Source organism: Capsicum annuum, chromosome 7 (genome assembly GCF_002878395.1).
Source record: "Capsicum annuum cultivar UCD-10X-F1 chromosome 7, UCD10Xv1.1, whole genome shotgun sequence".
Taxonomy (NCBI): domain Eukaryota; kingdom Viridiplantae; phylum Streptophyta; class Magnoliopsida; order Solanales; family Solanaceae; genus Capsicum; species Capsicum annuum.
This window is the reverse complement of record NC_061117.1, coordinates 86388116-86407266: the sequence shown is the minus strand read 5'-3', so window position 1 is coordinate 86407266 and position 19151 is coordinate 86388116.

Here is a 19151-nt window from a genome sequence, read left to right as displayed (position 1 = left end):
TATATACTGGCACTACTACTGGAATCTGGGAGCCTTAAATGGTTCACTCGATCTATCATCTCCACCTTGGCTTTAAGCCATCATCATAATTTTGTAAACACTTTACTAAACTCTGAACTGAACCGCAATCATCATCATACACTTACACTCTGATCGACACATGCTTGCCTTTCTAAACATATTATCTGGTTGTATTTCTTTATATACTACAAATATCACATCCACACTTTCAAGCATAATGTCATGTCAATAAAATTAAATTCTTGCTCGCAATGTTCAAGCCCACTAATTCACTTTGGTACAACTATCTCTATGATTACATAATCTGTTCAACCTGGATCATGTTATCCCAACTCTACTACTACTAAACTCCTGAGTTCATTCTTTTAACTCTAGGTCATATGCTATCATAGAATTTGGAGAAGGGATCTGATGAAATATGAGTTCTTATGATTATGAATAAGAGCTGTACAACTTTAGAAGATAACCAAACTGATGGGATACTTTTGAGCTTGTGGACAATCTCATAACTGACTGTAGGGTTGGTCTGAGAAAGATCTATCTTTGGGACTCGAGCTTCACTATTTTTGTTACCTTGAAAGTAAGGTAAAGTTGACATTCATGAAGCATGATGAGAATTTACAAGAGTTTCTTAAAAAACCTTTCTATAGCACGATCTGAGACATGAAAGGAGGTAAACTATTTCTAAAACATCTCATAGCCTCCTGCACATAAGTGTGGTACACAATACACGCATGTACAAGACTCTACTAGATGCAGCTTTCAGACTTCCTAGGATACTATTGAACCTTAGGCTCTGATACCAAGTTTGTAACACCCTAAATCTGGTACCCGAAATTCCACACGGTGCCCATGACTGATATCTGTACCTAAACACAATATAATATTCTGTATAAATGTAAAAACATATACTAAAAGGCCATAAGGTTCAGACTAGATAAACATCTAATAAAATAATGTCTAAAAGCGGTATAACAATACCAAAACAAATCTGAAATAACTGTCTGACATGCTATAGTCTGAAAGCCTCTAAATTGTCTAAATAAAGAGTTGATGGGACATGTCCCCAACTAACTCTGACTACTGAAATAAATTGAAAACTAAAATAGTAATGTGATTATCATGTCGTCGAAGGATGAGGACTCACTGCTAACTCCAATCGCTAAACTGGGATGCTACTGGTTCTCTGGAGCTCGTGCTTCTAAACCTATGGTATAAGGCACCATAGTGCAAATGCGTAAGTACTTAGAATGTACTGGTATACAAGTGAGGTAGGATGAATGCAAATGGTTCATATGGATGAACAATACTAACTAACTGACTAACATGAACATGAAAATACATACATGACTAGGTAACTGTAACTAAGATCAAGATAGGACTGAATAATGAGTTCTGGCTACTGAGTTTACTGATATAGATATCTGAGTCACTGATGAGTGATAAAGACTAATACTGCATTACTGTATACTAAGGAACTGATACTATGTTACTAGTATATGAATAACTGTGTCTGACAGTTCTGATTATGAAGAACTGGTATGGTTGACGGTATCTAACAGTCCTGAAGATGAATACTAATAACATGAGTTTTGAGAACTGATATAACTAATAACATGAGTGACTGTATCTGACAGTCCTGAATCTAATGAAACTAGCTGAGTTCCGTACTATATCTGAATTTGATTGTATCTAATAGTTCTAAAATCTGAAGAGCTATCTGAGTTCTATTACTGAGACTGATTGACTGTATTTGATAGTCCTAATTCTGTAACATGAAACTGTAGAAGTAGTATCTAACTGACATGCCCCAAATATGCTATGATAGCTAAGCTAGGGTCCAAGTTGTGCCCTGATTGGAAGGGCGTTAGTACCGCGCCACTGGTAAGGACAACATGTGAGAAACCCTTATATAACAGGTAACTCTAGTGAGAATGGTGGGAACCCTTACATAACAGGTTAAGCCATCTTATCTACCCTCATATAGCAGGCTATGATGTCTCAACATATGCTGGCTACATAGTTCTGGAACGCAAGGATTACTTCTAAGAGATGCACCCTCAAATAATAGGTGAGTTACCATCCTTAGGTTCACTTGGTGCTAATTCCTACTCCCATCTGAATATTCACTGGACTGGTTAATTGTGCTGAACTGATTAACTGAACTGAACTAATTTGTTGAACTGAACTGATTAGCTGAACTGAACTGATTAGCTAAACTTAACTGATACTAGTATTATTTATTAGCAAAGCTAAACTGAATTTACTGAGTTCTATTGAATGATGGCATGTACTGAGATCTAAGGACTGACTGAGAGTACTGAGGTTACTGAGACTTACTGGGAATACTAAGATTACTGAGTACTTAGATCAATGAGATTATTGAACTACTGAGATTACTGAATTTCTGAGTCACATGACTTACTGAGTTCTATGGATCATAGCTTGACTGAGAGTATTCTGAAAACATGACATGGCTATAGGCATATATCCAAATTTTTGGGTACAAGTACCCCCAAGACTCGATGAGAAGAAACTGACATAGCATGGCTTACTTGAACACATGACCAAAACCACAATTTATAATTCATATATTAAAGCACTTCATCAAACATGTGATATGCATAAGCTTGTACATACATGTGGATTTCATGATATCATACTAGTTGGGCATTGTTCCTTCATCTAGACATTTAATCAAACACATGGTACTCATAGCACATGTAGAAAACATTATACAACAATTAATCATCATGATTCATCTCTAATTTCATCATCTAGGGTTTATTCATAGGTTCACATGAATATACATTTATACAAATGAATTCCACATAAATTGATCACCCAACATGGATTTGAATTCAATCGATCATTTTCAACATAAACAAAACAAACCCAACATGAAATTCATAAAGAAATCCATAAATGTAAACTTAGAAAAGAGATTCTTGGGCTTCATGGATGAAAGGAGTCCATGAATGAACACTACACATACCTTAGTTCGTGATTCTATGAAGATTGATGCGGAAATTCTTGAAATTTGATGGTGAATTCCCTTGGAATTCAACCTTCTATGAAAACCCTAGGGCTTGTTCTTAAGAGTTTTTTAGAGTAATTGATTATAAGTTGCTGAATTATGGCCAAATCTCCTATTATAAGGATTATATAGGGTGGAAAATTGACCCTTTTGACCCTAGGACACATATTTTATTTCTGAGAAAATTCTCGATTTTCATCCTTGGCGCGATGCGCCACCATCGTGCCAAGTCACAGGAACTGGACAATTAGGAATCTGCATGGTGGCGCGATGCAGAGGTATCACGTTGCCACCTTGTTTGAGACCTGGAAGATTGGTGGGATGTGCCACTATCACATAGAGACACTGGAAATTGACAATTGCCATTTGAGCTATCTCCGTAATGCGCTGAAGGCTCAGGTGATACACTGTCTCACTAAAAATGCTCTAACTCTTCGCTCGGGTGTCGGATTTGGGCGAATTATATATCGATGAAAAGCTTATTCAATTTCCCACGTGATTGGAAGTGAAAATTATAGAAATACCACATGTATAAGAATAAATTATTATTTCAAAGCAAGTTCTAACATCCTTGAGATAATTTTTAAGATAAGAAAAAGTATGGGTATTATAATATCTCCCCCTTGAGAATATTCGTCCAAGCATGAGACTGACTGAGCGGGGAAATAATAAACTGAAAATGAATAGAATATGAGTAACTGGAACATTATCTCATGACGGACGTGACTAACAAGCTGAACATAACATACTGAACATTCATATCTGATGTATGCTTAACTTATTCAAAAATGCATAACTAAAAGTTTTGAAGAACTAAGTTTTCTCACAATGAGAATGCATGTATGATGCATAACTATATAACTGATCTGATACATAAATGCATGACTGAATATGTGGTGGTACTTGATACCAAGATTATCATGGTATACTAAATTAGTGATGCACACTAGTCATGAAACTGAGTAAGCTTAAGGAGAACTATTACCTTGAGCTTGATCTGAGTTGGCGGGGAAGAGATGAGGATACTTGGTATGCATTTCTACTTCTGCTTCCCCAGTAGCTCCCTCGACGGATGGATTTTGCCAAAGAACTTCACCTAGAGGTACTTCTTTGTTCCTCAATCTACGAGTATGATAGTCTAGAATTTTGACTGGAATCTATGCATAAGAGAGGCTATTCTGAACATTGATGCTCTTAATAAGGACTGCAATTGATGGGTTATCTATGCACTTCTTGAGCAAAGAGACATGAAAGACTGGATGAACCGAGGCTAGATCTGAAGGCAATTGGAGCTCATAAGTTACCTTGCCAAAACGACTGAGAATTTTGAAAGGACCGACATATCGGGGACTGAGAACATAACTGAGTCTGGTTTGATACATGATATACAAACTGAACATCATAAACAGAACCGATACTTTGAATACTTGGCCTAAAGCTGAGGTTGGGACTTTGAGGGTTAACTTATCAGTACCCTCTACTCTAAACTGGATTATTTTTGAGATGAAAGAATGAGATGTTCTTGTCATGAAAGTTTTGGGGTTTATAGCGTATCTCTCCCTTTGGACACTAGGTTCCTTGAGAAATACTGGCTTGGCTGAGCTATCGAGAAAAACTGAGGTGATGCACAAGGTACCTAGGAACTTTATCGTAACTAATTATCTGAGATCTAAGACTGAGGCATGATACATTAACTGAGCTGAGCTTGCACCTATCTGATTGGTTCATCTTAGAATGATTACATCCTTTCATAAGATTTTGGCTAGAGCATATAACTAAGGATATGCAAAACAAACTATATAAATTTTGTCTGTATAAGACAGCTGAGTAAGAAGATCATAACTTGATTGAGATTCAGTAAGATAAGTTTAGGCCTACTAACACCATTTAAGAGGAAAAGACTAAGTCTCTTTCACTGCAACTAAGACTACTAAAAAGATTCACGTGGGTGCTGAGGATGAATGAATAACCGTACTGACTTATCCAATTAACTAAAGGATTGATATAGATCAAGGATTTGAACATATACTCACGCTCTATACTTTCTCCAACTTATAAATACAACCTCTTGCTAGCCATTTACTTGCACGTTACTACAATATTCAAGCCTATCATTATAACTGAAGCTTCGTGTAAGTCAAGCCTACAAAAATCTCCTCTTAACATGAATCATTTACTCTCTATCTTCTAAGCAACTACTAATTACTACACTATTTTCACAGCGAGAGCTCATTGAAGGGTTAAATCAGGAAGACCTGAAGCATGAATGGATACTAACTGAATTTGACACTTGAACTGAAGCCTGAGAAATAGAATATCAATAACATAGATTCACCAAAATGGCTTAAAGTAAGGATATACATGAAATATCTGAGTTTGGCTGCTCACTAGAATTGGAGCATGAGTCATGTAGACTGAGCATAATGTAAAGCATGACATGAGTATGTGGGTCACAAGATGCATGACCAGAGTCTAAAATTTCTGAATTTGTGAGACATGATTTGTAACACTGAGGGAGCTAGAACTGAACTCCTTATGCTGGGAACTGAAAGTGCACACAATACAATGGAAAGTGCGTGAAAGTAGGCTGTGTTCATAGAATTAATTCATACTGCGGGGTAAACTAGGACCCCTTATACTAGGGATGGAAACCGTACATGATTTATGAAAAAAATACCTGAGCATGATTCGTGACCATAGAGTTGACATGCAAGGCTTGAGTGGATTTCGTGATAGCTAAAGTGCAAGAATAAATTCTTATTTCAAAGAAAGTTCTAACATCCTTAAGATGATTTTCAAGCTATGAAAAAGCATAGGCATTGCAAGATCCCTTTACAATGCTTGAAAAATAAACATGAGTAACTACCGACATTAAATCTTAACAGGGTATCAGAAATATATTCATGGTGCCTCAGCCTTATTAGTTTGAACCTACCAAACTTAACAATAAAATTGCAGATATCTTGTTTGAATGATCTATGACTAATCGGTAAAAACAACATCTACAAAATCAATTTACTCTATGTGTATTTCCATGATAACATTATCAGTAATACATACCTCCCACATATGAAGTGGTTCCATCTGCATGCAGCTTATTCCTCCGAACCCATCTTTACTACATCCTCTTATGGTGTCCAAGAAAAGATTGATCAACTATCAGTTCCTTATATCTACAACATTATTCATCAGAAAAAATATTATTCATCTATTCAACAGATGTAAAGTCTATCGCATCAGATGTGGAGTCTGTTGCAATAGATATGGAGTCTATTGCAATAGATTTAGAGTCTATTGCAACAGATTTGGAGTCTGTTACAACAGATTTAGAGTCTGTTGGAATACATCAAAACACCCTTGCTGGTGGTTTGTTCCAACAGTTGCTCCATTTGTTGCAACATCAACAACAACATAAACTACAAAGAAACAACAAATAAAAAACATTAACAATAAAGAAACAACAATATTTGTTCCAACATTATCAACAACAAAGAAGCAATATCCATTGTTCCAAAACCATCAACAACACCACACCACAACTCCCAACAACCCCAACCCCACCAACATCATTAATAACAGCATAAACAACACAGAAACAAATAAAATACATACCAAAAAAATGATACTACCAACAAGGCTTAAACTTCTCCTAACAAAATATTATTTTCGCATATTGTAATAAAATTTTTTGGTTCGTTTATTCAATACTTAAAAGTTCCTTCAACTTTTTTTGAAAAATAAATATCCTATGGGTAAATGGTAATTAAATAAAAAATAAATGTAAATAACTTGCAAAGAAGAAGACTAGAATGAAAGAGCAATAGTAAACCATACTTTAGCATAAAAAGGGGATCAAAATAGTAGTTTTAGTTAAGGAAAGATATGGATCAATTTAAATCCAAAAGGATCTTTATGAGAAAGAAAAGATAAAAGAGAGAAGAGAGAAAAAGGCTTTGAAACCCTAAGCTAAAGAGGAGAGAAAAAAATGAGAGATGAATAAAATAAATTTAGGATAGAAGCCGAGGAGATGAGATAATTCTAGATGTATCGTGTACGTAGACGTGGGTTTAAATATTCATTAATTAATATAATTAATATTCACTAATAATTTGAGGGGTACGAGGAAGACTTAGTTTAGTTACATTGAAAAGGCAAGATAAGACTACTCATTGAACATATTTTTGAGTTATTCAAGAAAAAAAAACTCTTTATTTTTTACCGTATTTTGTAAGTATTATTTACTACTTTATCTACTTCGATAGAAGCTTGCTTTAAAATTGAAAAAAAAAAAAAGATTTTCAAACAGATATGTTATCTGTTATAACAAATAGCAATATCTATTTAAAAATCTCAACAACATAGTCATCTGTTACAACAGATAAAAATATCTATTTAAAAAACCCTTTCCATTTGATAATTAAATATGTCAACTGTTACAACAGATATCAATATTTGTTTAAATATCCCAACAACTCAGTCATCTGTGACGAAGGATGCAAATATCCATTTGATAATTAAATATCTATTGGTATTTGTTCTAACAGATGACTAGTGACATTGAAAATACAAGATAAGACTACTCAATGAACACATTTTTGAGTCATCCAAGAAAAAGAAACTCTTTAATTTTTACCATATTTTGTAGTACTTACTCTTACTAGTAACTCGCTTTAAAATTGAAAGAAAAAAAGATTTTCAAACAGATATATCATCTATTACAATAGATACCAATATCCGTTTGAAAATATCCAATAACTCAGTCATCTGTCGCAACCGATTCAAATGTCTTTTTGATATTTAACTAAGATATGTCATCTGTTGCAATAGATGTAAATATCTACTAAAAATTACGTTTATCCTAACTCGGGTCGTCGATCGATCACTCTGAGTTTAAATGAGCTCTCATTAATTTAATATTGGGATTAACTTTACCTACATTGATTTAGGTGGAAGCAAGGATGAATGAATGAGCTCATAGGGTCAACTACAACTTCAACTAAGTCTTTGCAATTGACATTGATATTTCGTTCATCCTGACCTGGAGCGTTGATCGATCTCATTAACTTAATATTGGAATTAACATTACATACATTGATTTAGGTGGAAGTAGGGATAAATGAATGAGCTCATAGGGTCAACTACAACTTTTACTGAGTCTTTGCAATTGGCGTTCGTATTGCAATCATCCCAACCTGGGTCGTCGATCAATCTCATTAACTTAATATTGGGATTAACATTACCTACATTGATTTAAGGGGAAGCAGGGATGAATGAATGAGTTCATAGGATTAACTACACCTTCAACTGAGTTTTTGCAATTGGCATTGGTATTGTGTTCATCCCAAACCAGGACATCAATCGATCTTATTAACTAAATATTGGGATTAATATTACCTACATTGATTTAGGTGGAAACAGGGATGAATGAATGGGCTCATAGGGTCAACTACAACTTCAGCTGAGTCTTTACAATTAGCATTTGTATCGTATTTATCCCAGCCCAGGTCATCAATCAATCTCATTAACTTAATATTGGGATTAACATTACCTATATTGATTTAGGTGGAAGTAGGGATAAATGAATGAGCTCTTAGAGTCAACTACAACCTCAATTGAGTATTTACAATTGGTGTTGGTATTGTGTCTGGCCCATCGATTGATCTCAGTAACTTAATATTGGGATTAATATTTCCTACATTAATTTAAGTGGAAGTAGGGTTGAATGAATGATCTCATAGGGTAAACTACAAATTTAACTGATCCTTTGTAATTGGTGTTGGTATTGTGTTCATCCCAACACGTGTTGTCGATCGATCTCATTAACTTAAAGTTGGGATTAACATTACCTACATTGATTTAGGTGGAAGTAGGGATGAATGAATGAGCTCATAGGGTCAACTCCAACTTCAAATGAGTCTTTGAAATTGGCCTTGGTATTGTGTTCATCTTGACCTGGGTCATCGATCGATATCATTAACTTAATGTTGGGATTAACATTACCTACATTGACTTAGGTGGAAGTAGGGAGGAATGAATGAACTCATAGGGTCAACTACAACTCTAACTGAGTCTTTGCAATTGGTGTTGGTATTGCATTCATCCATACCCAGGTCGTCGATCGATCTCATTAACTTAATGTTGGGATTAACATTACCTACATTGATTTAGGTGGAAGTAGGGATGAATGAATGAGCTCATAGGGTTAACTACAACTTCGACTGAGTCTTTGCAATTAGAGTTGGTATTATGTTCATCCTGACCCAGGTCGTCGATCTATCACAATGAGTTGAAAATCATTCTCATTAACTTAATGTTTTAAAAACTAGTATCTTTTGAAATTTTAAAAAATAATTAAGATCAATTAGGACCAAATTAACAATTTCAAAACTTGTTATTTTTTTCCAAAATTACAAATCAACCCATACAAATCATCCATTTGTTAGGAATAACTTTTTATCATTTCAAATATCAAGTTCTCGCTCCTTTCTCTCTCTCTCTCTCAATAATACAAACAATAATTACTCAATATATTGCTCAACCCTTAAAAAAAGATTGATTTTCTTCCTATTTTCGACCACATAGTTGTTATTTTTGACTTCATTCTTGCTTGTATCCATTATTTTCTCTGTCTTCGCAGGTAACAAAATTTGAGAAGAGTTCTACATTTGTTCTTTATTCTAAAAATTAGGGATTTCTATTTAATGATGAAAAAGAAGACTTTTAGTTGTATTATCTACAAGAATGGGTTAACAATTTTATGTTTTGATGCTAAAAAAGTAGGAAGCACCGAGAAAACCCTAGTTTTTGTCTCAGTATTTTTGACTGTTGTGGTATTGTTGGATGGTATTTGTAATGTTTTTGGTGGATGTTGTTGTTGGTGTCAGTATTTATGTTTTTGGTATGGTGTCGGTGGTCTTGGTGTTGGTATTGGTAGCTTTGGTGGTGGTCTTGGTGGAATTGGTTACAGTGTTGGTGGTCCATCTATTACAACAGATAGAATATCTTTTGAGAGATATTAAATAGGTCTTCAAACAGATTCCCTATCTGTTCCAATTGATGGGTCATCCGTTGGAGTATTTTTTTTTTGTAATGTGGCGTAGAATAATTTTTTGAAATTTGTCTTAGCTTTTGTTTTTTAAATATGCAGACATCAAATGTAATGTATTTTTTGTTTTTCTATTGTTTGTAGTTAAAAGATGTCTCCCAAAAAAAAAGAATTGAAAGTGGATCAACTTCTGATCACCCAACAAAAATGGCTAGAGTACAGATAGATTCAGAGAAACTTCCTGAATAATCTCAATCAAGGCAAAATGAAGCCGGGGAAAGTGATAACTACTCCTCACCAATATGACATGAAATAATATCGAAATCCCAACATGATTTTGTCAAAAAGATTAGTATCGGTAGGTTTCAAGTTGCGATGCCGATGGATATCCCTGAAAAAGTAACTGGTGTTCTTGTACTTAAATGTTAGTTGCGTAAACGTTTTAATGAATTAACGAGAATTATGAAGAATTAAAACATAGACAAACTTTTTAACAAGAGCTTCTTTGCATACTTTCTTGAGCTGCCTAAGGACTGCACTCTCTGTTTCCCAATGATATGGTATATGTTCTTCTCAAGCATAGGATCAAGTACGCGGTGGATGATAAAGATCCAAAGGAGGAAAAAAAGATAGAAGAAATCTGGATCAACTACTGTGGCATGCCGGTTTATTATGGGTTGAAAGGGTTTGCCATAGTGATGGTCTTGAGATGCGATCGTCCAGAAGAACCTTTCAATAAGGAAACACCCCACAAAGGGTCCAACAAACACAAGGGAAAAAAGATGGGTTGTTGGGCATTATTGGTAGTAGTAGCTAAAAAATGGCAGATTTGATGGCTGATCTTGAGGATAAAGACATACCAAAGAGCTGCAGGGAGAAATTCTGCTTAGTTTGGTTTGTCCATTAGGTTTTACTAGCAAGAGACATTAGGAAAGTCTTAGAAGATGATTTATTGGCGCTTACTGATGATTTTGACAAATTCAATGACTATCCTTGGGGATATAATAGCTACTACTTGACTAATGAATATTTACTGATAAAGCTATCCTCAGTAACAATCACATTATACGGCTTTCCTGGTAAAATTTATCACTATTTTTACTCATCCATTAATTTATAATGACTATATATTTATTATGATTTTTTTTGCTTGCTTCATGTTTTCATTTTTCAGGCTTTGGCATGTGAAGCCATTCCTCCCCTCCAAAAGTAGTTCAAGGATTACCCAGATGAGGTTTCTCATCCAAGGATCATTAGGTAGTTGGCGGCTACAAAGGAAGGGAAAAAAAATTAAGGAGCAGGACGCTGATCTATTTAACCCTCCGGATGATGCAGTACATCTTCTTTCAACTAAAATAATTTTCCTCTAAGAAAGATATTGAAGTGGATGTGCCATCTATTGCGACAGTGGTTTGTCTGTTAGAACAGATTACCCGTCAACTGTATCTGGTGCAACAGATGGGTAATCTGTTGCAACAGACAATCTATATTTTGCAATAGATTAACCATCTGTTGCTCTGGTTCTCTGAATCCGACTTAACGGATTACCCATCTTATACAAATTATGCAACAGATGTATAATTTGATGTAATATATTGTCAATCTGTTGCGACATACAGATCAACTGTTGTGGCAGCTAGATTATCTATTACATAAGTTGGTTGTGTTAACATCATGTAACCTAATTGACTGCAAATTATTATTATATGATTTAAATGCCTCTTGTCTTTTTTATAGGTTGTGTATCCTTGGATTGTGCCTACCGATGATGAGCTGCGGATGACTTCTTTTATTACTCTGGGTTTTGTTGATACAAAAGAAGACCCAATAGTGGATTTAATAAAGAAAGAACTGGCTAGAATAACATCCATAATAAGAGTAGTTAGGCAAAGTCTGTCTAATATTGAAGCTCTTCATGACCAACCTTAAACTTCAAAGGATTCGGGTGCTTCTTTTGAGGGTGTTTCTGGTGGAGTTGTTTGTACTGGTGGTAGCCATCCTATTGCTGCAGCTACTAGTCATGATTATAAGCATGCTCAGCAAAAAATAAATACTTTTGAAAACACCCCTTGCACAGGTCACTCTCATCCATTCACCAGTCCCTCTCACCCATACAGTGGTCCCTCTCACCCATTCGCACCCTCACGTTATCATTGCAAATACAAAGTGTGTAAGGACAGAGAGGATAAACTCCTTGAAATGCTAGAGGCTATTACTGAAGCTTCTGAGAAGTTGAAATCCAGGAGGGGTGTCATTCCATCCAATAAGGTGAGGGAGCCGTGCACTCCTACAATGAAGGTTAGGAGGAAGAGAAGAAAAATTAGAGAAATTCTCACCGTTATGAAAATAACAAAAACTGTAACTCCTCCTGCTCCAAGAGTTATTAAAGTTTAGGGACCACTGAAGAAGGTGGACATATTTGTAGTGCTTGGCAAGGAAAAGGAGGAGGAACTGCAACAAATCATGAATGACAGGATAAAGGTTCAAAAAGAATACACCATGCATTTATTTTTCTTCCAAAGTCTTCAAGAATATGACAAATATGCATGCGTGGTACGAGGATAATATAATTTTACTTTTGCTAACCTAGCCTTCCAATCTACTCCATGAATAAGAATCTACGCAGTAGATGTGTAATCTGTTGCAACAACTTGGTGTTTTGTTGCAACATAATATGCATCTGTTGCATGAGTTGCGTTAGCTGGGTAATCTGTGAACTGATTCAGAGAACCTTCTACATCAGATTCTTTCCATTTATTTTTATTATTTATAATTGCTAACCTATCTAAATTAATTGGCTTCTTATACCATAATATATTGATGAAATTCTCTACCTTATGAGGGGCAGGCAATTAGAGTACCCGGATGCTTATAATGCAGCCGATACAATAATGGACCTCAACTTCTACAGCAATTTCAAGGATAGGTATGCTGATCTCCGTAAGCAAGCTGATTTCGGTGGCTTGGGACTTGATTAGTTAGTTTCTAAATTCCAATGGGATGAAAAAGCGATTAAATATGTTAGAGGGATGAAGCCACATCCATCCTGCAAGAGCTGGACCAAGGCAAAGAGAATCCCTGCAGTCATGAACATGGAAGTTAAACATTTTCTCACTGTTGAGATACTACTCTAAGGGGAAAAGATTAAGGTTTATGATTGCAACTTAACTGTCTTCAGCGAGTACAAGTTTTTAGCCCACATGCAGCCACTCTTGAAGTTATTGCCCAAGTTGTTGATGCAGAGTTAGCTGATGGATTATTTGCTAGCTGAAGTCTTGATGAAGGAATCATGGTATTTTGAAGGTCAAAATAAGAATATCGAGCTCTAGAAAAATATAACCGGTGCAGCGTGCAGGCCATACTCACTTGTACACATCGAGTGTTTGCTGACCGTCAAAGAAATGACCGGTATGTGTGACACTATTATGGGAAAGTTACAATGGGTCTAGGATTATAGGGAATCAACTAAATGGTTGGAGCCCATGTATAAAGAGGAAAATGTAAAAAGACGGAGACGAACATGATAACAATTTTTTATTTTAAGCCACCTCACTTTACATGTAGTGGCAATAATTTTTATGTCTGTGGATAGTTAAATTTTTATAATGCAACAGATAGTATATCTGCTGTAACATATATAATACCTGTTGTAACAGATTGATTATCTATTGGAGTAGGTTGGGCGTCTGTTGCATTAATGGATGTTTCCTGGTCTGTCTGTCGCAATAGATATCTAATCTGTAGCAACATATAATCTATCTGTTGCAACTTATAGATAATCTATTGCAATAAATCAAGAAACTATGAAGACCTATTATATAATTTCTAGCAGATGACCTAACTAAATGGTTGGATCCCATTTATAAAGAAGAATATGTACAAAGATGGAGACGAACACGATAACAATTTTTTATTTCAAGACACCTCACTTTACAGTAGTGACAATAATTTCTCTATCTGGCAAAAGTTGAATTTTTATAATGCAACAGATTATATATTTGTTGTATTAGATAGTATATCTATTGTGTACCTATTGTGACATATTTATTATCAGTTGGAATAGATTGGTCATCTATTGCATTATGCAGATGTTCCTAGCTTGTTTGTCACAACAGATATATAATTTGTTGCAACATATAATCTATCTATTAAAACTGATCGGTAATCTGCTGGAGCAAATAAAAAGTAGGAAGACCTGTTACAAAATTTCCAACAGATGACCTATGTGTTGCATCTCATATGGAAATATATGTCTAAATCTATTTGATAAGATATGTCATCTGTTGCAGCAGATGTATTATCTGTTGTAATATTTGAATCTAGTATTCCATTTCAATTATCATGTTCAACCTAAGGATTAAATTATATTCATAGACAGCATAAAATAAATCGAAGCCTTTAGAAATTACATGAAATAAATAAAATGCAAAAAAATTATTATGGGAACAAATTATCTACTCTACAAATAAATTAACAAGTTAAACAAAGGAGGGTAGATTATTACATTGAAGGAATCAAGCTATAATGATCTAACCAATATGGACAAGTTGTTCTTCATCCGGTATTACAAAATTCGACTTTGATCATCGTGGATCTTTAGTGTCGCTTGCGTATGGCTTCTGAGCTTTCGCTTCTCCATATTTCCATAAAAGAGCAGCATTTATTTTGTGGAGTAATCCAGCATCAAGTCTATCATTTGATACTTGTAATCCATCGCTCAAATAATTGACACAAGCGGCAACAAAAAGACCGCAATCCCTGTATTTTTAAAAAATAGATAATCCATATCTTGTAGTTCATGCAAGCGTTGTGAAATTTATGAAATGAAATTAAATCATGAAACTTATACTTACAGGCTACCAATGGTTTGTTAAGAAATTCCTTCAACATATTGTACATCAAATGGAATACCCATTTTACCCTGGTATGCTTCAATCGTCGACCAATCAGTACGAACCTTTTAGTCTAAAAACCCACTCATATCAAGGTAAGTAGAAAATATTTGGGCTAGCTTTTGTATCTCAGACAAAGGCCCAAAATGTCTCCTTCGCGACATCGAGTCATAAAATTGGATGTGCCTCTCTTTTAGAATGGCGAAAGCCAAAACCCAATGGAATTCATCACTATAATTGATTGGGATGTACACTTTGTTGACTACATTCCAAGGTAAGCCAGCTGAAATGCTAAAACCTTTGATGATGTTGATTAAGCATTCCTCATTTCAGAAAAATTTTGGTTGTTGTTGACAATACCTATCGTAGGCATTATTAATGTAAAATTTGTACAAATAATTGCTTATCTGGTATCTGTATTGTTCTTGTGTTTTCAACTTGGCCTTCTTTTAAAGGTAGTAAAAAATGACATCGATGTGTTGTGCATATTATCAAACATTTCTGATTATGTGACGAAAATATTAATACGCAGATGCAATTAAATAAAGTATTAATTAATAGTACTATGTATGGGATTTAAACCTCATCATTCCAGCAAGTTTGGGGCTGTGACATCAAATAGAACCAATTCTTCATTTCGGGATGTGCAACAATGAAGTAGAACATATAAAAACCAAGACTCAATTCGTTCACTTTGTAGCATTTGTCATTTTTTTTCTATATAATGATTTATATGTGTTAATGACACATTATTACAAAAAGAATCGTATAAACCAATATCTTTTAAAATTGATTTATGTACCTACCGGCATGATGCTTTAACAGCTCATCAAAAATCCATTCTGAATAGTCGTTGATCAACTGCGTTTTTTTTAAGCCTCATACGAGATGTTGAACCCTTCAAATGGGTAATTCTTTCTTTCTCTCGAACTGACGGGCTCCACTTTTTCTTATTCTTTAGAAGTAGTTTATGGATTATAAACTATGATATTATGCTTTTCAGCAGTGGCTTCTATTGTGACATCCACCTGGAAAGCCAAAATTGTCAATGCTAATTATAGATATACAATAGATTGTCCATCTGTAGCAACAAATGATTCTTATATTGCAATAGATAAATCATCTGTTGAGACAAATTTAAATAGGTAAATCAGAGCAGTATGATAATTTCAAATAGATGATCCATCTATTGCAACATAAGACACATATGATACAATAGATAATATATCTGATGTAATAGGTTTGACAACAGTTGTAATAGATGTATATATCTATTTGATAATTTTCAGCAGATGTATCATCTGTTTAAAATAGATATATGCCTGTTTGTTTGTTGGAATAGGTGATGTAAATTCACCTTCTTCAGCTCATGATGATCTCTTGTGGCCCTTGCATACTGAACATCGGTGCAAGAAAAAGACAGAGGCCTTGAAATTTTGGTTTTTTTGATGCTTGATGATTCCTTGGAAGTATGTTTCCTTATCCTCTTAGCCTTCTTGATCTCTAGTGGAGTGTATGGATATGAAATCTTCTTTGAAGGAATAATACCCTCTAAGATGCCATTTCCTTTACAGAATCAGTTAGTGCATTAATAGCATTAATCACTCCATCATGTTTCGCCTTGTAGTCTTGACATTTTTATGCAGAATATTCGTTATGTGTGGTAAAATCTGTACAACTAGTATGATCATAATCATAATGGCTTGTTATTTCAAAAACAGTAAGAAGAGCATCATTAGCCCCAACTGCAGCATCACTACCACTACAATACGACTACCATCATCAACAACAACAAGCCTACCCTCTAAAATTATTTTTCTTGTGATTATTATTGCCCTAAACAATATCATTTTTATTTCATCAACGACCTTAGGGTCCAGTAAAGTTTGCACAGATCATAAAGTAAGAAAAAATAGCATCTTCAACTCTTGATTGGTCGGAACAAGCCATGGATGTATAATCTAAAATAAAATGGCATATATATTAGAATGATGATGAAATCATTTAAAATAATCATTAATTAAAACAAAAAAAATTGATTATAATTGGACTCACTACTTCCTTGAGGGATTGAAAAGATCAAGAAATTTTACATTTTTATCAGTTTTGGCCGACATCCATCTTAGGATTCTTGGACATGAAACATCTTCCTGGTAGTTCATGATAAAAGAAATATTTACCATAAAGGCCCATGAAAATCCATATAAGTTGACTTTCTTTGGTGTCAATAGAGTTAACAAATATTGGACAGTCATTTTGAAGCTTTCATAACCCCAAGGATAGTTGTTAAATGCCTCAAGATCCTGGGAGAAATTTATTAAACCGGGGCTTATGTTGTTGTTAACGTCTCTCGCCCAAAGAATATTATGTACAAACCAAAACAAGGCACAATGATTTCTTGTGCTTCTTTGATAGTATTTTACCTTTAAATGCTCCTATCAAATTATTATTTTTGAAGCTTGGAAAAACAATAGACACTAGGTACTTACGATCACTCGACTTGCCTTTGCCTTTTTTGGTGTGTGGGGTGCTTTATTTTGGGTTAGAGTAGGTAGAACTTGAGAAGGAGAAGGAGGATAACATTTTAGTCTGGTAACTACAGCAAACTCCTTCCAACCAAAACAAACAGGTATGCTACAGTAATTTATCCACACCTCATCCATCTTGTCTTTGATTTCATACATAAACCTACGCTTGAGATGATTGTATACCATTTTCATTTGGAAATGAGCATTGTTATCCTCTGCAAAATCAAGATATTTCCCAAAGCAGCTTTCCCTAAAAAAACATCCAATTTTTATTCTCAGAGTATTTTTCTAAAGGCATCAAAAAATTTTCCCATGGATGAATTAACCATGAAATCACCCGTTAAATTTGTGGCACCATCGTATTACATTCTTATTGGATAGAGATCAATGCTGAAGGTTTTGACCAACTCTTTGATAGAAGGGCTATTAGCATTTGGATCATCTCTTTTGAGATATTCCTCCTCCCCATGTTCATTATCCTCTACTCCTAATTGAGATAATACTTGTAAAGCAATCTCATAGAGTGGTGGATGTAGCTGAGATACTGCATTTGTTCCTTTACTTCGAGTTGATTCAGTTTCTTTTCTTTTTAGAGCCATATTATCTTAAATTAACAGGAATATAAAATAGATTATAATTGATTAATGCATCATTAAAAAAAGATGACAGTAAATCTAATATGCACAACAGTAAAAAAAATAGTTCCAACAGATAACACATCTATTACACTAGGTATGTTATCTGTTGCAATATATAACTGACCTGTTGCAACAGATGAGTAAACTGTTGGAAACAATAAAAAGAAATCTCTAATCTGTCTAACCCGGATGCAATGAATGAATAATCCATTAGAAATAATTAAAACAAATCTCTAATCTTTAGCACCAGGTATGTTATCTGATGCAACATATAACCAACTGATGCAACAGATGAGTAAATTATTGGAAACCATAAAACATATCACTAATCTGTTGCACCAAGTATTTTATCTAATGCAACATATAAATGACATGTTGCAATGGATGAGTAATCCGTTGAAACAATAAAAATAGATCACTAATCTGTTGCACTAGGTATGTTAGATGATTAAACCATTGAAAACTATAAAATAGATCACTAATCTGTTATTCCAGGTATTTTATCTGATGCAACATATAACCAACCTGTTGCAACGAATGATTAATCCATTGGAAACCATAAAATCATATCACTAATCTATTGCACCAGGTTTGTTATCTATTGCAATATATAAATGACCTGTTGCAACGGATGAGTAATTCGTTGGAAATAATAAAAATAGATCACTGATCTGTTGCACCAGGTATTTTGTCTATTACAATATATAATTGACCTGTTGCAATATGAGTAAAACTTTTCAGAGAATAAAAATAGATCACTGAACTGTTGAAACATATCATTCATCTATTGGAAAATAAGTTATCAGTTTGATCAATATTATTTAGTTTTCTTCCAAACAAAAGAGTCATCTTTCGCGACAGATGAATGATCTATTAGATTGTTCATATGTTGCATCGATTTTCATAGTTGCATTAGATTTTAATATGTTGCATCAGATATTAACATCTACTGCCTGAGATATCTTCATCTGTTGCATCAGATGTCTTCAT